Genomic DNA, 23,507 nt, shown 5'->3' with positions numbered 1-23,507 from the left:
AAATGCCTTCTCTAATTCCAAGATCTTCTCCATCAACACCATCTCCCTACTTGTCTCTGCTGCTCCCAACCCCACCTCCCTCCAGTCTGCCCACATAGTCTATTCAATTTCTATTTTCTCCTCTCAGGAATGTTCCTGTGGTTCCCCAGACCCATTTTCTTCATTTAATCTTTCTGAGTCTACAGATTATAACTTGGTTATCATTTACTTAATGGCTAATCGACCCTTATAAGGGAATTCTTATATTTCTCTTTCTGGATCTGGACTATCTACTCAAGATAATTTTTTTCCAGTTCCATCCAATGTCTACAAATTTCAGGATGTCATTTTTAACCCCTGAGGAATAATCTATTATGTACATGTATTATAATTTGTTTATCAATTCTTCTGTTAAGCGACATACAGATTGTTTTCAGTTTCTAGCTATTATGAATAAATATGCAATGAACGTGGCTGAATAAGTGTCCCTGTGGAAAGATGGGGAATCCTTTGGGTATATGCACAAGAGAAATGTAGCTGGGTCTTGGGGGAGATGGATTGCAAGTTTTCTGAGAAACCACCATATTTTTTCCATAGTGGTTGTACAAGCTTGCAGTCCCACCAGCAATAGAGGTGTGTCCATCTTGGTTGACATCCTTGCTAGCACAAACTGTCACCTGTGTTTTGACCTAAGTCATTCTGACAGGTGTAAGTAGAAATTTCAAAATAGTTTTGATATCTATTCCCCTCTTGGCTAAGGATCTTGAACATTTTCTTAGTGTTTCTCAGTCAGTTGAGCTTCTTTTGGTGAGAATTTTCTGTTTAGATATGTACCCTATTTTTAACAGCCACACAAGGTTTATGTCTAGTTTCTTGAGTTTTTATATATTTTGGGTATTAGCCCTCTCTCAAATATGAGGTTGATGGACATCTTCTCCCATTCTGTAGGCTGTTCTTTATCCTATTGACTGTCTCCTTTGCCTTACACAAGCTTTTCACTTTCAGGAGGTCCCATTTATTTATTAATTGGTGATCTTAGTACCTGTGCTATTGGTGTTTGTTTAGAAAGTTGTCTCCTATGCCGATGTGTTCAGGCTGTTTCTGACTTCTCTTCTGTCAAGATTAGTGTATCTGATTTTATGTTGAGTTCTTTGATCCACATGGACTTGGGTTTTGTATGGGTGATAGATATTGATCTACTTGTATTCTTTTACATCTGACATCTAGTTAGACCAACACCATTCGTTGACGATGCTGTCTCCTTTACTAGTATGCATTTCTGGCTTCTTTATAAAGAATAATGAGTACTTCTGTGTATCAATATGTGTCTTGGCCTTTGTGTTCTCTCTCCCTCTCCCAACATGGTGGCCTCAGCAAAAAAGAAGAATAAGAATGGGAAGACCATCTCCCTAACAGACTTTCTAGCTGAGGATGGGGGAACTGGTGGAGGAAGCACCTATATCCCCAAACCAGTTAGCTTGGCTGATGAAACAGACGATCTGGAAGGAGATGGGTCAACAACTTGGCATAGTAACGATGACGATGTGTACAGGGCACCTCCTATTGACCGTTCCATCCTTCCCACTGCTCCACGGGCTTCTCAGGAACCCAATATTGATCGGAGCCATCTTCCCAAGTCACCACCCTACACTGCTTTCCTAGGGAATCTGCCCTCTGATGTGACAGAAGACTCCATTAAGGATTTCTTTAGAGGATTAAATATCAGCGCTGTACGCTTACCACGTGAACCCAGCACTCTAGACAGGTTGAAAGGTTTTGGCTATGCGGAATTTGAGGATCTGGATTCTCTGCTCTGATTCTCAATGAAAAGTCTCTAGGTAACAGGAGAATTCGGGTGGATGTTGCTGATCAAGCACAGGATAAAGACAGGGATGACCGTTCTTTTGGTCGAGATAGAAATCAGGATTCTGACAAGATAGACACAGACTGGAGGGCCCGTCCTGTCACAAACAGCTTTGATGACTACCCACCTAGACGAGGTGATGACAGATTCGGAGACAAGTATCAAGATCGTTACGACTCAGACCGGTATCCGGATGGGTATAGGGACGGATATCGGGATGGCCCATGCAGAGACATGGACCGCTATGGGGGCCGGGATCGTTATGATGACCGAGGCAGCAGAGACTATGACCTAGGCTATGACTCCAGGATAGGCAGTGGTAGAAGATCATTTGGAAGTGGGTACCGGAGGGATGACAACTACAGAGGAGGTGGGGACCGCTATGAAGACCGCTATGACAGACGGGAGGATCGGTCATGGAGCTCCAGGGACGATTATCACTCTTGGGACGATTACAGGCGTGATGACAGAGCCCCCCCCCCCCAAAGACCCAAACTGAATCTAAAGCCTCGTAGTACTCCTAAAGAAGATGATTCCTCTGCTAGCACCTCCCAGTCCAGCTGAGCGGCTTCTATCTTTGGAGGAGCGAAGCCTGTTGACACAGCTGCTAGAGAAAGAGAAGTAGAGGAGTGGCTACAGAAGGAGCAGGAGAAGCTGCAGCGTCAGCTGGATGAGCCAAAACTAGACCGCCGGCCCCGGGAGAGACACCCAAGTTGGCAAAGTGAAGAAACTCAGGAAAGAGAACCGTCAAGGACAGGAAGTGAGTCATCGCAAACTGGGACCTCAGCCACATCTGGCAGAAATACATGAAGGAGAAAGAGTGAGAAGTCTCTAGAAAATGAAACCCTCAATAAAGAAGAAGACTCTCCAACCTCTAAGCCTCCTAAACCTGACCAGCCTCTAAAGGTAATGCCAGCCCCTCCACCAAAGGAGAATAAGTGGGTAAAGCGAAGCTCTAACCCTCCTGCTCGATCTCAGAGCTCAGACACAGAGCAGCCGTCCCCTACAAGTGGTGGAGGGAAAGTTGCTCCAGCTCAGCCCTCTGAGGAAGGACCATCAAGGAAAAATGAAACTAAAGTGGATGGGGTAAGTGCCACCAAAGGCCAGACTGGACACTCCAGCCGTGGTCCTGGCAATGGAGGGAGCAGAGACCACTGGAAGGAGTTGGATAAGAAGGACGGCAAAAAAAAGATCAAGACTCTAGATCTGCACTTGAGCCAAAGAAATCTGAGGAGAACCCAGCCTCCAAGTTCAGTTCTGCAAGCAAGTATGCTGCTCTGTCTGTGGACGGTGAGGATGAGAATGAGGGAGACAACTGCACTGAGTAGACCTCCACACACTGTGCTTTCTCCTTGTCTCCACCCTGGAACATTCAAGAGCAAATCAAACCTCTATCCAGACAAGACAAAATAAACTCACCATCTCCTATATACATATGTGTGTGTGTGTGTGTGTGTGTGTGTGTGTGTGTGTGTCTTGTTCTTCAATTCTATTTCATTCGTCAACATATCAATTTCATGTGGTTTAATTACTTTAGCTCCACAGTACAGCTTGAAATTGAGAATGGTGGGACCTCCAGCAGTTCTTTTATAGTTCAGGATTGTTTTAGCTATGTTTTGTTGTTGTTGTTGCTGTTATTGTTGTTATTGTTTGATTTTTTTGTTTTGTTTTCTTTTTCCACAAGAAATTGATGAAGATCTTTTCCATGTCTGTAAAGAATTTTGTTGGAATTTTGATGGGGATTTCTTTGAATCTACACATTTGTTTTAGTAGGATGGACATTTTTACTATGTTAATCCTACCAATCCATTAGCATGTTATCTTCCTGTATTTTGATATCTTCTTCCATTTATTTTTTCAAAGACTTGAATTTATTGTCACATGAGTATTTTACATGCTTGATTAGACTTGCCCCAAGGTAGTTTATATTATTTGAGTCTATTGTAAATGATGCTGTTTCCCTGATTTCTTTTTCAGTTCATTGGTCATTTGTACATGGGAGAGCTTCTGGAATTTTTTTTGGATGGTTGGTTGGTTTGTTTTGCTTTGTTTTGCTTTGTTGTCCTGAGTAAGAGCTTAACTGTCCTGGAACTCACACTATAAACCAGGCTGGCCTTGAACTTAGAGATCTGTCAGCCTCTATCTTCCAAGTGCTGGAATTAAAGGTATTACCACCACTGTCTTGCATCCTTTCCAAAATTGCATCCTCTTGATCTCGCTAAATTGTCTTATTGGTCTTGGCAAAACTTCAAGTACTGTATTGAATAGCTATGGAGAGAGTGAACAATCATATCTTGTTCCTAATTTCAGTGGAATTGCCTTGAGTTTCTCTCCATTTGATTTTATGGTGGACATAAGGCTTGCTGTAAATTGCAATTTATCCATTTAGCTAGCCCTAACTTCTTGGACTTTTATCAAGTGTTGGATTTTGTCAATGACCTCTTCTGTATCTAATGAAGTGATGTTTTTTCTCCTGTTTATTGATATGGTGATTGCATTGACAAAATTTCACATACTGAATCATCCCTACATCTCTGAAATGAAGACTGCTTTATCATTGTGGTTGACATTTAATGTGTTCTTTGATTTGATTTGCAAGTATTTTATTGGGTATTTCTGCATCTAAATTCATAAGGGAATTTGCTCTATAATTTTCTCTGTCTTTATGAACCTTGGGTATCAGTAACTGTGACCTCATAAAATGAATTTTTGTTTCAATTTTGAGGAATAATTTGAGAGGTACTGTTATTATGTCTTTGAAAATCTAATAGAATTATTCACTGACACAATTTGGCCCCATGATTTTTTCTTTATATGTAAGTGTGTGTGTGTGTGTGTGTGTGTGTGTGTGTGTGTGTGTATGACTGCTTCTATTTTACTAGGGGTTATAGGTCTATTTACATTGTTTATCTAATCTTTATTTAACTTTGGTAAGTAGTACTATCAATAAAATTATCCAGTTCTTTTATATTTTTCCAATTTGGTCACATATAAGTTTTTAAAGTATGAACTTATGATTCTCCAGATTTCTTCAGTCTCCATCATTATACTCATCTTTGGTTAATTTGGATATTCTCCCTCTCTCTACCTATTATTAATTAGTTTGGAAAAGTGTTTTTCTATGTTGTTGATTTTGTTCTCTTTGTTCCTATTTATTGGATTGGGGAAAAGGAGGTTAGTATGTGGATAGTACTGGGATCAATGAGACATATTGTTACAGTGGAGGGAAAGCTGTAGTTTGTGTTCTATTCCTGTACCAGGAAGGAAACTGCAGTATTTTGCCTGGGCAACAGAAAGACAAGAGAAGGTGTGTAGACATGCTACTTGGTTTGGAGCCAGATCCAAACCTATCCTGTTGTGATAGAAAATTATAAACCTAAATCAAAAGACTAACTTACCAAACTTAACATAACTATAAGTGATATAAAGGATCATAAAATGTTATGATGAGAATCTTGGTAAATTGGAACTTTCATGTAAAGTTGATAATGTTATCATATAGAAGAAAACTGAGTAGATATCAAACAACAGTGTCAAGTTACCATTAGAACTAATAACTCTACTTCCAGAAAACATATATCCATGATAAACTGAAACATATGTATACCTAGCAGCATTATTCAAAATATCCTAAGATGGTAGCAATCTAATTGACCAATGAATATTTATGTATTTAATTGTGTTATGTTCCAATAGCAGCCCCCTTCTCCTCCCAGTACCTCTTCATACAGATCCTCCCCTATCCTCCCCTCTTCTTCTTTGAGAAGGGGGAACTCCTACTTGATATCACCCCTTTTCCAGTATATCAAGTCACTACAAGTCTAGCTGCATCTTCTTCCACGGAGGCCAGACAAGACAGCCTTGTTAAAGGCACAAGATCCACAGGCAGGAACAGATTTAGAGAAAGCTCCTTCTAGGCATATATTTTGTCTCAACCTACTTTAATAAAGGTTCAACCTCCTCTCAAGACCACTAGCCATCAGAAGTAGTGGAAAGAAAGGTTATTCGGATACAGGAAAAGTGGACATGTTTATAAATAGGTCTTTGGTGTGAGTATAATCTTAGTTGTTCTCATTCGAGTTTACTTGAAAACACCAAACATGAATCAGCAGCTGCAGTCTAGTCCACTTGGTAGACACTAAACATTAACAAGCAGCTACTGTTTGAACCCACTAAGCAGACACCATGCAGGAATCATCAAGGGCAGTTCAATCCAGAAGAAATCTCGAGACTCACCAATCAGTCACAGCTAGTGGAAGTGGCCAGAAGCTACAGGAACCTCATGAGAAGTTTTTGGTGAGATTTTCTCTGTGAAGTCTTCATAAGCAAAGTTCAGAAATGCAGTGAAAGGAAAGGTGAACCATTACATGCATGTCATCAGTGAAGAATCCTGAGGCAGAACAAGGCAAACCAATACTCTCGCACTCACTGTGTGGGGGGTGATATTTGTATTTCTTCTAAACATCACAAGTTCTTTCACATGTCTGCCATAGCAAAACATCTTTTCACTGTGTCTGCTTCGACAAAATGTCATTTGCTATAATAGACTTTGCAAAGAACCCAAAAGTTTCTGCTTTAGCCCCCCCTCTATTTGTTTCAAGAATTACACCAAGACAAAGCTGCATATCTGCTACATATATGCAGGGTCCTGTGAGCTCTTTGGTTGGTGGTTCAGTCTATGGAAGCCCCCAAGTAACCAATAAATTTAAAAGCCATGTTTTTAAATATGGTGTTCCCTCTGTTGGATGTGGGTTAAATGAAGATTTTTTTCCCAATCTGTAAGGTTGCTGATTTGTCCTATTGACTATGTCCTTTGCCTTACAGAAAAGGTTCAGTTTCATGAGGTTCCAATTATCAATTCTTGATCTTAGAACCCGAGCCATTGGAATTCTGTTTAGAAAAAATTTCCCCATTCCAACATGTTCGAGGCTCTTTCCCCTGTTCTCTTTTATTAGATTCAGTGTATCTGGTTTTATGCTGAGGTCCTTTATCCACTTGGACCTGAGCTTTGTGCTCATTTAATTTTTATACATACAGATTGCTAGTTAGACCAGCACCATTTATTGAAGATCCTTTCTTTTTTCCATTTAATATTTTTAGCTTCTTTGGCAAAGATGAAATGTCCATAAATGTGTGGGTTTATTTCTGGGCCTTCAATTCTATCCCATTTCTTCATCCATAAATCAGGTATCATATACTACACATTACAACTTTAGTATATAATGCAAGGTGATGATAACTAGAAAAAAAGACCAATGAAATATACAATTTCAATGACATAAATAGTGAGAATGAAAATGTATATACAAATGTAAATTAGTGTTTTCTCAGAACTAGGAATTGGTTGTAGATATCAATGATAATTCAGATTTTTTTTCTGAAAGTTAGGAACATGTCATAAAACTGATTTCTACTTTCCATTGTGCCATAAAGGAGATCAAAAGATATCAATCAATCTAGCATGTAACAGGCCAAACAAACTAAAATTCACCACTTCTTTGGTTCATCAGAGAAGCAAACTGAATGTGCAAATGAGAACAGACCAGAGTGGACACACAGCACAATTTACACATACAAAAACGTCCTGCCAAGGAAACACCACTATAGTCAATACAAGTTAGAACTTCCTTAACTGTCACCAACGCATCTAAGTATGGAGTAGTTCTCAAATCTCAAGGAAGACTCAACCATATGAGTGTTCCATCACTTCCATAAAGCTAACTTCCTGTACATTGTCTTGGTTCTCATAAAAATATTTGAAAAAAAAAACAACCTCATCTGGCCTCTGGAAAACACCATAAGGTAAAATTTCAAATATGCTAGAGCATAGGTTGATGTTTATATTCAAGTGAGAGCTGGCACAAGTTAGGTGAAGGCCATGTTTAGACAGTAAAAAATAAGGTGGGGACAAAGCTTTTGTAAGGTGGGAGAGAAGGAGAAAAGGAGAAGGAGAAGGAGAAGGAGAAGGAGAAGGAGAAGGAGAAGGAGAAGGAGAAGGAGGAGAAGGAGAAAGAGAAGGAGAAGGAGAAGGAGGAGAAGGAGAAGAAGGAGAAGGAGAAAGAAGGAGAAGGAGAAGGAGAAGGAGAAGGAGAAGAAGGAAGGAGAAGGAGAAGGAGAAGAAGGAAGGAGAAGGAGAAGGAGAAAAGGAGGAGAAAAGGAGAAGGAGAAAAAGAAGGAGAAGGAGAAGGAGGAGAAGGAGAAGGAGGAGAAGGAGAAGGAGAAGGAGAAGGAAGGAGAATAATAACCCAGATCTGGTGGTCATGAATTGCCAAGGTAGTTAAGTATATGTCTTAAGGGATGGATTTCTGTTTTTTTTAATTTATTTATTTATTTTATTTTATTTTTAACTTGAGTATTTCTTATTTACATTTCGAGTGTTATTCCCTTTCCCGGTTTCCGGGCAAACATCCCCCTAATCCCTCCCCCTCCCCTTCTGTATGGGTGTTTCCCTCCCCATCCTCCCCCCATTACCGCCCTCCCCCCAACAATCACATTCACTGGGGGTTCAGTCTTAGCAGGACCCAGGGCTTCCCCTTCCACTGGTGATCTTACTAGGATATTCATTGCTACCTATGAGGTCAGAGTCCAGGGTCAGTCCATGTATAGTCTTTAGGGAGAAGGGATGGATTTCTATAGCTAAAATCATATTAGCTAGGTGAGCAGTTTATATCCTTATCAATTGGTCATGAGTTTATTGTATGGATGTATTGTGGATTGAGAATTTAACATATAAATCTGAGTGATAAACTTGAACAGATGGTACTTGGGAGCAGCATGAAACTGCTGAGATAAAAGTACCCTGCAATACCATGTGGCCCCATTGGTGAAGGCGCTAGTGTGGGATAATAATTACCGAGCTTTTCATATTTACTGCCACAATAGGATACTCAAATTCTCAAGATAACCTTTGGAGAAGAGAAATTATCAACTAGAGTCTTAATAGTTTTTTCCAGAGTTAAGTGGCTCAAAGGAAAGGAAATAATTACATCTCATTCTAGACATCAAAGGAGTATAAGAAACATATCTAAAATTGTTAAATATCTAAATCTAGTTGTCTTTCATAAAATACATCTTTAACTTGTCCACTCTATCCATCCTGACACAACAAAGCAGTTATTAAATTAAGAAGTATATCAAAGGTCAGTTCAGAGACCTGAGCTTACTCAAAGAATGTAACTTAATAAAAATTTAGTAGGTTTCCCTCCCATATACCTTATCACAAATTAAGCAAAAGTATATTTAGAAATAAATTTTTATCCCATAAAATGTATGGACCTTTCAATAATGACAAAATTGCCAGACATGTGAAAATGCAAAAAATAGACTTTAGGAATCAACGTAAACCAAAAAAAAAAAGCAGAGTCATAAATAGCAAGGACATTGCAATTAGCAAACAGGGAATTTAATACATCTCTGATGAGGATGCTATGTGTTCTAATGGGTGAAGTAGACAGAATACAAGAGCAGATAGATTGTCATGGCTAACACAGAGAAGATATTCTAAGAAGCATTCAGAAATGCTTTAGTTTTTTTTTTTACTTGTTTAGCCATTTTTTAAAAATTATCTTTAATCTTCTTTTACAACCCAGTCCTTATCACCCTCCCATTCCGACCTTCCACAGTTCCTTATGCCATTTCTCTTCCACTGTCTTCAAGAGGATTGTCCCCACCACTCACCCTCAGACTGATACATGTGTAATTTCACTTCTATGACACGCAGGGAAGTCCTAAACTATGGAGGCAGTAAACAAATAAGTGGTTGCTAAAGGCTGTGTAAGAAGGAATAGTGTACAGAAGATTTTTAGGGCAGTGAAAGTTTTTGGTGTGCTAGCATAATGGAAAGTTGTCCAAACTCATAAACTACCAACAGATAGAGACACAGTGTAAACCGCATGTATCATCTATCTATATCCAGTATTTTCTGTGGTTGGAGAACTGGGCTCTGATGATGCCAAGTAGTCATGGTTTCTGTTGCTTAGGTTCCTGTGCTTGCCTCTCACCATCAGGTTGTCTCTGGTGTTAGCTTGCCTTGCAGTCTCTGACACTGGCTTGACCCTCCTGAAAGCCTGTGTGTCAGCACTCATGTAGATAAGTTTTCTAACAGCCAGATTTGGGTATAGAGAGCTATCGGAACCGATTCAGCTCCAGGCACAGACGGAAACAGGAAGTGTCCTTCCCCTGTCTGCTCCTAGCTTCCTGGACCCAGAGGGCACTAGACAGGTTCCTCTTGGGCCAGGAATTTGAGCAGAAGTGGAGGTCTCCCCTGAGCTTTCAGGAATTTCTGCACTTCTGAGAGCCCATCTCTCTCCCTCATGGAATTTCAGTACAGAGAGCCATGGGACTGGGTCAGCTCCAGGCACAGGCACAAACCCAAAGGATCCTGTCCCAGACTGCTTCTGATTTTGTGTATTCTGAGGCCTGCAGGCAGGTGGCTCAGAGCAGAAGAGATGGTCTTACCTCTGCTCTCAGGTGTGTCCTTAAAAATAATGTAGAAAATGTTTAGAACATGATCTAGGAGGCTTTTTGGCTTTACCAAGTATATTGATAAAACTTGTAAAAGTAAATGAACCAGAAATGCACAGGCAATAATTTCTTTTTTTGTTTTATAAAATGTGTGCTTTGCAGAATGGAAAATATTGGAAATTATTCAAGATGAATTTTTCATAATATGGAGTTACTGCAAATGGCATGGAAATTATTTTTGCTCCAGTCCATACATTATTAAGATAATGCATTATAATGAAATAGATTATTCAATTCAAATAAACATTTTCAGGATAATCTTAACACTATTGCCAATGTGCCTGATGCTATCAATACCTCTTACCAAACACTAGAAATGTATTTATACTTGCACAAAATGATGTTTGAAACTGTTTAGAGTTTTATGCAGATAGTGTAATTTTAACTGAACTACTGGTTAGCTCATAGTTGGTTGAGGTAAAAATTAACATTATTTTTCACTTGAAATGCCTTTATATTTTCCAAGGTTTTCTTATATACATTAATATCATTCAGACTTTAAAATTCTCTCATTCAATATGTAGACAAAAGTATAATTTTTCAAAGTCATAAATATATTCTAAGCAACATACAAAAAAATAAAAACCCTTCAAGTTTATTGCCATCTTCTTGCTATAACATGAAGCTCTGTAAAATTTTGTAAAACAGACAAATTGCAGGACAAAGAAAATATTACCAAACTTCTTTAGATACTGTATAATATCTAAAGCCACAGACATTGTAATTTCCGTGTAATGTTTATACTTAGACAATCTATCATGTGTGAAAATACTGTCTATTGCAGAACTAATTCACAAGTAGATAAATTCTGAAGCTGGAAGGCCCTCCCATAGCCCTCCAGACCCAAAATCTGCCCTTAGAGAGCTGGACTGCCAGGAGCAATCTCACTCCTAAGCCCACAGATAAAAACCCACTTAAAATCCACTGACTGTCCAAAAAGAGAACCACTGGGTGCTAGGGTCTTGGGAGCCTCAAGGCAGCTGGGTACAAGAAGCATCTAGTCTCCATCTGTGCCCAGAGCTTAAGCTGCCCCACAGCTCTCCAAACCCAAAAACCTCCCAGAGAGAGCTTCTCCCAGGAGCGGTCTCACTTCTAAGATCACAGGCTCACAGGACCACAGGCGGGACAGCAAGACCAACTAACATAACATAACATAAAAAAAAATGGAGAGAAACTTGAAGCAACCCCACTAAACTCAGGGAGTAAACAGGGCTGCCTACTCTCTCCCAACCTATCTTACATTGTTCGTGAAGTCCTAGTCAGAGCAATTAGACAACCCAAATCATTCAAAGGGACTCAAGTTTGAAACGAAGAAGTCAAAATATCACTGTTTGCAAATGATATGATAGTATACATAAGTGATCCCAAAAATTGCACAAGAGAACTTTTAACCCTGATAAACAACTTCAGCAAAGTGGCTGGATATAAAATGAACTCCATAAAATCATAACCTTCCTCTATGAAAATTGTAAAAAAGCTGAGAAAGAAATTAGGGAAATGACATCCTTCACAATAGTCACGAATAGCATTAAATACCTCAGTGTGACTCTAACCAAGCAAGTGAAAGATCTGTATGACAAGAACTGCAAGTCTCTGAAGAAAGAAATCTAAGAAGATCTCAGAAGATGGAACAACCTCCCATTCTCATAGATTGGAAGGATTAATAAAGGAAAAACGTCCATCTTGCCAAAAGCCATCTACAGATTCAATGCAATCCATATCAAAATTCCAATGAATTCTTCATAGAGTTATAAAAGGAATTTTGTAAATTCAATTGGAATAACAAAAACCCAGGATAGTAAAAACTATTCTCAACAATTAAATAACTTCTGGGGCAATAACCATCTCTGACCTCAAGCTGTATTACAGAGCAATAGTGATAAAACTGCCTGGTTTTGGTACAGAGACAGGCAAGTATATCAGTGGACTAGAATTGAAAATCCAGAAATGAACTCACACACTTATGGTCACTTGATCTTTAACAAAGTAGCTAAAACCATCCAATGGAAAAAAGATAGCATTTTCAACAAATGGTACTGGTTCAACTGGAGGTCAACAGGTAAAAGAATGCAAATTGATCTATTCTTATCTCCTTGTACAAATGTCAAGTCCAAGTGGTTCAAAAACCTCCACATAAAACCAATTCAACTGAAACTAATAGAAGAGAATGTGAGGAAGCACCTTGAACGCATAAGCAAGGGGAAAATTTCCTGAACAGAACAGTAATGGTTTATGGTCTAAGATCAAGAATTAACAAATAGAACTTCATGAAATTGCAAAGCTTCTGTAAGGCAGAGGACAAAAAGGCAACCAACAGATTAGGAAAAGTTCTTTACCAATCCTCCATCCAATAGAGGGCTAATAGCTAATATATACAAAGAAATCAAGAAGGTAAACTCCAGAGAATTAAATAACGCTATTAAAAATGGAGTACAGAACTAAACAAAGAATTCTCAACTGAAGAATACGGAATGGCTGAGAAGCATCTAAAGAAATGCTCAACATCTTAGTCATCAGAGAAATGCAAATCAAAACAACCTTCAGGTTCTACCTCACACCACTCAATATGGCTAAGATCAAAAACTCAGGTGACAGCAGATGCTGGCGAAGATGTGGAGAAAGAGGAACACTCCTCCATTGTTCAACCGCTCTGGAAATCAGTCTAGTGGTTCCTCAGAAAATTGGCATAGTAATACCTGAGGATCCATCTATACCACTCCTGGCCATATACCCAAAAGCTGCTCCAACATATAACAAGGATACATGCTGCACTATGTTCATAACAGCCTTATGTATAATAGTCAGAAGCTGGAAAGAATACAGATGTCCTTCAACAGAAGAATGGATACAGTTACTCTGGTAATTTCCACAACAAAGAACTACTCAGCTATTAAAATCAATGACTACATGAAATTCTTAGACAAATGGATGGACCTAGAAAATATCCTGGGTGAGATAATCCAATCATAAAAGAACACACATGATTTGCTCTCACTGATAAATGGATATTAGCTGAAAAGGTCAGAATACCCAAGATACAATTCACAGACCATATGATGCTCAAGAAGAAAGACCAAAATACGGATGCTTCATTCCTTCTAACAAGGGAGAACAAAATACCCACAGGAGTAAATAGGGGGAAAAAGAGTGGAGCAAGGACTAAAGGAAAGTTCATCCAGAGACTGCCCCACCTGAGGATCCATTACATATGCAGCCTCCAAACCCAGTCACTATTGCTGATGCCAAGAAGTCCTTGCTGACAGGAGCCTGATATGGATGCCTTCTGAGAGGCTCTGCCAGAGCCCTACTGATACAGATGAGGATGCTTGCAGCTAACTATTGGATTGAGCACTGGGACCCCTATGGGGGAACTACAGAAAGGATTGAAGGATCTGAAGGATTTCCCAATCCCATAGGAAGAACAACAATATCAACCAACCAGACACCCCCAGAGACCCTAGGGACTAAACCACCAACCAATGAGTACACATGGAGGGGCCCAAGCCTACATCTGTATATGTAGCAGAGGATGGCATTGTCTGGCACCAATAGGAGGTGGAAAAACCCTTGTGGTCTTGTGAAAGCTCAATTCCCCAGTTTTGTGCATGCTAAAGTGTTGAATTGGGAGTGGGTGGGAGGGAATTCGACCAACTTCATGGAATCAGGGGGAGGGGGTAGAGGGGGAAAGTGGATAATATTTGAAATGTAAATACATAAAATATCCAATAAAACTAAAATGTAAAAAATCTGAAGTTGTAAAAATAAGCATCTTTCTAAGGAAAACAACAAAAACAAAGTAATGACATACCATATTCTTACAACTAGATATGGTATCTGTATAATGATAAAGCTTTTCTATTAACTCAGAGATAGGAATGATTAGTTTTTAAATATTTGCAGTTTCTGTTTCATTTTGTTAAGTTCTTTTTTAAGCTGTTATGAGATAATTCTTATGTTTTGAAAAAATCCTGTTTCCTTGTCATTCAATAAAATATTAACTCTGTTGAATAGCAGTGGTGGTTTGCAAATGCTTACTTAGCCCAGGTATTGGCACTATTTGGAAGTTTGGCCTTGTTAGATAGCTGTGACCTTTGTGGAGGAAGTTTGTCACTGTTGGTATGGGCTTTAAGACCCTCAACCTAGATTCCTGGACCCTACTCTTCTTCTAGAGACCTTCTAATGAAGATGTAGAACTCTCAGCACTTTCTGCACCATGCAGGCCTAGATGTTCCCATGCTCCTGCCGTGAGGATAATGGACTGAACCTCTGAACCTGTAAGCCAGCCCCAATTAAATAGTATCTTTATAATAATTGCCTTGGTCTTGGTGTCTGTTCAGAGCAGTAAAACCCTAAATAAAACAATAACCTTTACAGACAAAATTATGGTTGCAATTACTCAACCATAAATCAGGGTTCCTATGTTTGCCAGAAGCATCCAATGTCATCACAAGGGCCCTTTAAAGTGACAAGAATGTGAGAAGAGTTGTACTAGAATACATGAAATTGAAGAAATTCGGAGTTATTTTAAGTGTGAGAAACTTGGTGTTTCTACCTTGTTACTGGTATTATAAATGGCTAATAACATGTCAGGTGGTCATGGTGCACACCTTTAATCTAGCACTCAGGAGGCAGAGGCAGGTACTTGGGAGGGAGAGCCAGGCAGATTTCTGAGATCAAGGCCAGACTGGTCTACAGAGGGAGTTTCAGAACAGCCAGGACTACACAGAGAAATCCTGTCTTAGAAAAATAAAGGCAAATAACCAAACAATGTAGAAACTGAAAGTGACTTTCACCTCCATGCAATTAATGTGATGAGGACATTATTTCATAGTCAAGAGGAGTTGACATAATTCAGTGGTATGCAGAAGTCTAGTGGATTCTTCTCTATGGTTTCTAGAATCCAACGATGCTTGTTCGTTGTGGATTGCTGTCCGTTTTCTTTCTGCGCTGTACCCTGCCTGTGCACGTACTCAAGTGAGGTCAGGTGAAATCTTAAATAGATAACGCTAGAGCCTGTGATTGGGCAGTGGAATGGAAGACAGAGCGGAAAATTTTAGAGAGAGGAGAGAGAGAGAGAGAGAGAGAGAGAGAGAGAGAGAGAGAGAGAGAGAGAGAGAGAGAGAACACAAGATGGTACCTGAAGTAGAGAGATAATGATCCCCAATGAGCCATAAGTAACTGGGGATTTCACGGATAGATGATTTAATAATGTAGGTAACATTTGTCCAATCCAGGTGCACAGCTTTTTAGCAATATAAATTGAGTTGTGAATTCTCCATGTGGCCATTTTGGGGGTTGTGGTTTTACTGTTATAAATCTGGCTGGTAAGTTACAAGCTTCTGGGGTTTTTCCGGGGCTAAGGGATCAGATTGAGTGGCAGTCTTTCTGTAGGCAAGCCTCAGAAGGCGTGGTTGGCTTGGGAGTTGGCAGCAGCTAACTGAGGGAGCCAGGCCAGAGGCCATAGCGTGGATTTTTTTTTTTTAATAATTACTGGCTACATTTGTCTAACACCTTTTAGGTTTTAGGTATCCTTGCAGAGCACAGGCTTAAGGAACTGTTTCTGAACATCAGGTCTACAAATGTATGGCACTAGAAATCTGAATGCTTTAAACGTGGTTTTATGGCAGGAGGAAAAATTTAACAGAACTGATAGGCAAGTATTGGAGAAGAAAGTTGTGGTTAGTTTTTTTTTTTTTCTGTACACTTATTATTCTGCTTCTGGTTCTATCTGGGCCTTGAGAGGAAAAGCTGCTATTAACTTACACAGTTACAAACTATCATAGGTGCCTTTGATGAAAATAGCATCAATATACATGTATGCTCTTGCACTGCTGTGCGTTAGGGGATTTGATGGCCCTGTCTTTCTCCAGGGATCTCAGTCAGTGTAATTTGTCTGGCTCATTATGACTCATTACTTCAAAATTCCAGTGCTATTACCAACTTTTCTCAACTAGGATAATTTTTCCATCAAGTGGCAAGCTTAGGCAGAATGTCTCTGACTTGACATCTGGTAGAAATGCCAAATGCAGGTAGAAATGTAGTTTATTACTAACACACAATTATTAATTTGCCAGAAAGAAAACTATAACTATGTACTTGTCTTCTGAACCAGATTCTACAGCCTTCCTTATACAAATTATCAACAAATATGTTTATTGATGAATAAAATTTTATCATTCATTGAAATATAGATTTTAGGTGGTATAAAAAGTCATTTTAATGTTTCATACTATATACCTACATATATTTTTAAAGTTTTAACTTTTGTAATGAAATTTGGTTCTAAATATAAAAGAAGAAACAAAGATTCAAGAAGAGAAACTGTCTGAGGAAATATTAAAGCAAAAAGAAAAATTTCCTGAAGAATACGCCACAGTGTTGAACATTACAGAGGAGTAAAAATGCAGGACATTAAAGAAGAGGTTGGTGCTTTTCCCAAAAACCATAAAATGTCAAATAAAAACCCAGTGCCGTGTGCAAGATACATCCCCTCTATTTATTGGTTAAACATGTTTGGGTACCCCAAATTTAATAGACTATTGTCATTGCTTTTAGTTGTTAAGTAGAACTTAATGGCAATATGGTAATGATGAAGGGCTGAAGATCTCTCTCTCTCTTTCTCTCTCTCTCTCTCTCTCTCTCTCAGGCACACACACACACACACACACACACACACACACACACACACACACTGTTCATAGGACATTGAACATCCAGTTGATATTGATTAGGAAGGTGCCTTCCTGCAGAATAGCACTCATACTACCAGAAGGTGTTTATGTAGGCTGCTGGGATATAATAGTTTTCAATAGTCTTACTCACCTGAGAACCGTATGAACCATAACAATGAAATGAAAATGCATGCCCATGTGTGCAGTAGTTATACAAATGGTTCAGAGTTAAGTATCTTAGTTAGGGTTTCTATTTCTGTGACAAAGCACTGTGGTGATTTGAATATGCTGGGCCCTTGGGCAGTGGTACTGTTAGCAGGTGTGGCCTTTTTGGAGGAAGTATGTCACTTACCAAAGCCTGCATGGTTGCTATGGAAGGGCAGGCATGACACAATTCCTACCCTTAGAGCAGAGCCAGCACCAGCACGGTTTGGACCTCTACAAGTGTTGATGGTTTTGAACCCTGAAGTGAGGCCTTTTTGTATAATAATGTACATAATTTACTTTATGTTCCTCCTTCAGGAAATGTTCTCCTTGCCAAGTTTAATGACTTCATTATAATTAGAAGCAGCATAAGTCCAGGAGGCAATGATGTGTCTGATGCTCTTAGCAAAAGGGTGAATGCTGTGATCTTCAGGAAAGCCCTTAAGTCCGTGGGAAAGAACTCTGAAAACATGAGATCAAGAATATATAATTTCTCAACTATACAAAATATATGGATGCACTATGAATTATATGAGGTGCTTCACAGACATATATATATATATATGTGTGTGTGTATATATATACACACACATATGCGTGCATGTGAGTGCACACACACACACACACACACACACACACACACACACACACAAACCAACAACCCCAAGGCATCTGAACCATGAGTCACCTTGTCAGAAAGATATTGAGGAAGGGGATGAAGAGATTTAGGGATCTGGTAATCACAAAGCAAGAACCCATACAGCTATCTTATTGTCTATGCTGACAAAGGCACATGGATCTCTAAATTGATTTGCAATGTTAAAAAAGTATACTTATTTTTTTTCTTCTTAAAATCAAGGAACTAAGGTCATAAAATGCTGATTCTTATTATAATCAATAGTAACCTTGAGTAAATGTCTGAATTGATGTGTAAATAAAAGACCTGTCTTTTGTCTAAAAGAGTTACCTAGAGAGATTTGCTTGTGGAATTGAACACAGTTTTTAAGACTTTATTCTAGCTGTTATTCTGCCTTTCTTTTTTTTTTCTCTTTTTTTTTTATTAACTTGAGTATTTCTTATATACATTTCGAGTGTTATTCCCTTTCCCGGTATCCGGGCAAACATCCCCCTCCCCCCTCCCCTTCCTTATGGGTGTCCCCCTCCCAACCCTCCCCCCATTGCCGCCCTCCCCCCATAGTCTAGTTCACTGGGGGTTCAGTCTTAGCAGGACCCAGGGCTTCCCCTTCCACTGGTGCTCTTACTAGGATATTCATTGCTACCTATGGGGTCAGAGTCCAGGGTCAGTCCATGTATAGTATTTCAAGAACTTTTTAGCAGCTTTTCTGGCTTTGGTTGGAACTGATGAGCTAACTAGGGAGATTAAAGTATCTTTTCTAGCATGAGAAAGTTGTCTCTAGCAGAATGCTATCTCTAGCATAAAACAGATCCAAGAGCTATTAATCTAGGGAGCCGTCTCAAGCATATTATAGAGATGGTCAGTTTCTGCCCATGATTAGGAGTTAAGAGCTCCCAAACACCAATTCCTCAGGACCCCCAGCCAAGCTGAGACAGTCACTGTTGGGGTGGGCTTTGGAAGTCTCCTCCTAAGCTCAGGCACAATCCATTGTGGAAGAGAGTTTTCTCCTAGCTGCCTGAGGATGCTAGTCTTCTGAATGACTTTGAATCAAGATGCAGAACTCTTCCATGCTTCTACAGGGCCGTGTCTGCTTGCAAGCTGCCATGCTTCCTGCTCTGATGATAGTGGACAAAACGTCTTCATCTGTGAGACAGCTCCAATTAAAGGTTTGTCTTTATTAGAGTTCCCTTGGTCATGGTGTCTCCTCACAGCAATGGAAACACTAACTAAGACAAACCCCAGGACAAAAAGCAACTTGCAGAATAAAGCAATTGCAGATTTCAATTCTACATCACAGTCTGTCGCTGAGGAAAGTCGGGGCAGAAACTCAAAGAAGGCAGAAGCCTATGTATAGGTACTGAAGAAGAAATCATGGAGGATGACTGCTTATTGGCGTCCACTCATGGCTTATTCATAGTGCTTTCTTAAAGGACCACTGCCCCACTGTTGACACTTCACACAGTGACATAGGCCCTCCCACATCAATTACTAATCAAAAAAGACAGAATTCCTCTGTTGCTGGTGGGACTGAATACTTGTACAACTACTCTGGAAATCAGTGTGGTGGTTTTTCAGACACTTCTAAATAATTCTACCTGAAGACCCAGCTATACCACTCCTGGTAATACACATAAAAGATGCTCCACATCACCACAGGGAAACATGGTCCTCTATATTCATAGCAAATTTATTTGTAATAGCCAGAAACAGAAAAACAACTCACACGTTCCTCAAACAAAGAATGGATGCAGAAAATGTGGTTCATTTACACAATGCAATACTTAAGCTATTAAAAATAAGGACTTCATAGATTTTGCAGTCAAATGGATTGAACTTGAGAATATCACCCTGAGTGAGGTAACCCAGACACGAAATGGCAAGCATAGTAGGTACTTACTGATAACCAGACATTAGCCATGAAATACAAAACACCCAGACCCAAAGATTTTAAAAATGAAAGAAGGCCCAAGCGAAGATGCTTGAATCTCACTAAGAAGGGGGAATAAAATAGAATAAAGTAGATATAGAAGGCAAAGGGAGGAAAGGAATTGGGTAGAAGAGGGGGATGGGGAGATGAATGGGGATGTCAGGATCAGGTGTAGGGGAAGATAGGAGAGAGGACCAGAGGGACAAGAAAGTGAATGGAAATCTACAGCTGCTGGGGTTAGCAGTGCGGAAATCTCTAGGAAGCCTTGGAGATCTGGGATGGCGGTTGCTCCCAGGAATCAATGAGGGTGACCTTAGACAAGATGCCTAACAGTGAGGACATGAAACCTGAAGAGGCCACTTCCAGTAGTCAGGCAGGACTCTGAGTGAATGGATAAGAACAATGACCAATTACAAAAATTTGACTCAAAATTTGTACTGTCTAAAGCAATGCAGGGACAAAAAAATGGAGAAGAGACTGGAGGAATGGCCTTCCAATAACTGGCTCAACATGGGCCCCATCCTATGGGTAAGCACCAATACCTGCCATTATTGATATCCTGTTATGTTTACAAACAGGAGCCTAGCATCACTGTCTTCTGAGAGGCTCCATCCAGCAGCTTAGTGAAGTAGATGCCCATACCCACAGCCAAACACTGGATAGAGGTTGCGGACTCCTAAGGAAGAGTTGGGGGAAGGATTAAAGGCCCTGAAGGCAATAGGAACTCCACAGAAAGATCAACAGAGTCAACTAACCAAGAGCCTTGGGAGCTCTCAGAGACTGAGCCACGAATCAAAGAACATACACAGGCTAGACTGAAGTCCCAGGCACATGGGGCTATCTTGTCTGACTGCAGTGCGAGAAAATGAGCCTAATCCTGCAGAGACTTGATGCACCAGGGTAGGGCAGAATACCCTGGGGGTCCCTACTCTCTGAGTGGACGATAGGATGATGAGAAGATTATATATGGGGAGGATAGAAGGGAGAACAGTGCTTGGTATATAAATAAATTACTTTAAAAAAGGAAAATACCCCTACAGACTTGCCTAATGACCCATCAGGTAGGGAGAATTTTCTTTCCTGGGAATCTCTCTTCCAAAAGAACTCTAGCTTGTATCAAGCTGACATAAAACTAACCGGCTCAGTAATCAACCACTTTCTGATTGGATTTTAAGTCTTTATTATAGGATGGAATACAATCCTGGTTCTATGAATCCGGCTGAGAACTCATGGTTTAAGAACTTACAGTCTCCATGAGTGAATTTGTTGCTGTTGTTTTGATAAATTGATATAGTAAGAAAAAAACTGCACTCTAAATTCATATCCTTATACCCATAGATTAGTGCAGCTTTTAGACTGCTTGAGAGAACTTTGTGTGTGTGTGTGTGTGTGTGTGTGTGTGTGTGTGTGTGTGTGTGTGTGTGTAGCAAATGGGAGTTAATGAAAAATCCCATAGTTGATCAAACTGTAGAGAATGGGTGACTGCGGAGTGGTCAGCCAGAAATGAAACATCTGCATCCTTCTATCTTCCAAAAGTTCAGGGACCATCCTGAAAAAATGGTGGACAAATTAACCATTTGGCAAGAATGAGGGTTTTGGGAATAGGTGGTGGTATGTTTTCGTGACTGATTAACTTAATAGGCATGTTCTTTGAATAAAACACATCGCAGCCCCTGTCTTTAAAAAAATAAATAAGAAAAATTCTAGCATTCATTTTGTCAAAGCAAATACATAAGTAAGTGCACCTGTTAGGTTATCAGCTCTTTCATTTCAATATATATGATTTTGCCTCGTTCTATACTGATATTGTATACTTATAGAAAACTTGGTTTAATGAGCATTTATCTACTATGCAATTCTTCCATAAATAACTAAATGGACAACACAATCTTGCGATTTTAAAATGAAAGAATTTCAAACTATCAAAACTGCCATTATTGTAAAAGGTGAGTGCTTCAGAATGAGACTTTCCTGTATCTACATTCTGGGGAAATGTATTTCAATTCCTTGGAGATTTTGCGGGCATACCATGTCATTTATGCTCACAGTGGAATCTTTTTGCACAATTTTTGCAAACTAACAAATTTCCACAAACTAACAATAAAATCAAGCAAGCAATTAGAAATTATTCTGGTTAAGGAAAGGGAAGTAGTAGATTCTCTTCTGGTGTCAATGACATTTTGCTGGGGCACACAGGTGAAAGGATGTCTTGCTAAAGCAAACACATGAACGAAGGTTTGTGTGAAGCAGACATATGTGAAAGGAAGTTTGCATATAGCAAACACATGAAAAGACTCTTGATGAAGGAATAAAATATGACCTCACAGACAGTGGGAGATGAGCAATGAGTCTTGGATTGGTTTTCTCTGGCTTGTTATTCTTTGCTACTTGACTATTAGTGACTTTTAACAAATTTTATGTTTTTTAGTATTTGTCTTCATCACTCAACATCGTTACTCATATGTTCCTACTTTACATATGATTTTCTTTGTCTTCTTTCACTTCTTTTGCGATCAGAACTCAGTGTTCCAATCTACCCTGTAAACAGAAGAATATCTATTATTAATTTTAGAATCTCACCTAATATCAAAACTTATCATTTAAAAAAAGTAAGAGGCCATTTCGCAAGCCCCTATCTCATTTTATCTATTGCTTTAAAAATTAAATTTACTATATTCTGATTATATTCTTCTTCTCTTCTAAATCCATCCTTATCCTCTCCCCCTACCTACCTAACCAACTTTCTTTAAAAAAAGCAAACAACAAACCAATACAATACCCCCTACCAACAAAACAAGAAAACAAAACAAAACAACACCTAGAAAAAAAAAAGACTGAAGGGTAACCAACTAAAATCACATACAAGACTCCTTTGGAGTCCATTACATGTTGGTCAACCATGCTTCAACATGAGATCTTCCGGGAGCGATTGATATACACAGTGTCACTTCATTAGAGAAAACTAATTTTTCCCTCAGTCAGCAAGTATAAATGAAAGATTGGTTGTTAGCCTTTACCACACTGGCTAGATTTTCATTCATCCATCCAAACATATCTTCATTTAAATACAACAAAATAAAACAAGATGAAACAAAATCTGTCACATTAAAGTTGGACAAGACATACCAACAGAAGGCAAAGGGGCCAAGACTAAGCACAAGAGAGACTCACTCATGTATTTATTCAGGGCTGTGAAGGGGGATAATATATTTAATGTATATAAACAAAATAAGCAATAAAAACTTTAAAAAGTTAAACGAAGTTTAAAAGAAAGAGAAACACCATTACACTGGAAGCCATAGTATCTTCACAGAGGATCTGGTGCAGACCCATGTAGGCCCTGTGTGCCTATGCTTTCTTAGCCTCTGTGAGTTCCCATAAGCTTTGATAATGCTTATTTGGAGAGCCTTGTTCTGTGGTTCTCCATCCTATCTGATTCTTACACTCTTTCTACCTCCCCTTCTGGGAGGTTCTCTAAGCTCTGAAGAGAGGAAATTGATAGAGACATCCTATTTTGAATGATTGGTGCAAAGTCACTCACACTCTGTGTAATGTCTGTCTCTGGGTCTCTGTATTTGTTTCCAGGAGGAAGCTTTTCTACTGATGGCTAACCAATGCTCTGATACATGGGCATAGTAAAGTATCATTAGGAGTCATTTTATCATTACATTTGTTTCTTTTTTCAAAATCGTGCTATTCGGT

General features: G+C 39.3%; 1 pseudogene; it reads left to right on the top strand.

Moving 5' to 3' along the window:
* Nucleotides 1–1,311: 1,311 nt before the first annotated feature.
* On the top strand, nucleotides 1,312–3,257 carry Eif4b-ps3 (eukaryotic translation initiation factor 4B, pseudogene 3; annotated as a pseudogene).
* Nucleotides 3,258–23,507: the final 20,250 nt, after the last annotated feature.

Source organism: Rattus norvegicus, chromosome X (assembly GCF_021556685.1).
Source record: "Rattus norvegicus strain SHRSP/BbbUtx chromosome X, alternate assembly SHRSP_T2T, whole genome shotgun sequence".
Taxonomy (NCBI): domain Eukaryota; kingdom Metazoa; phylum Chordata; class Mammalia; order Rodentia; family Muridae; genus Rattus; species Rattus norvegicus.
This window is presented reverse-complemented; position numbering and strand designations above follow the sequence as displayed.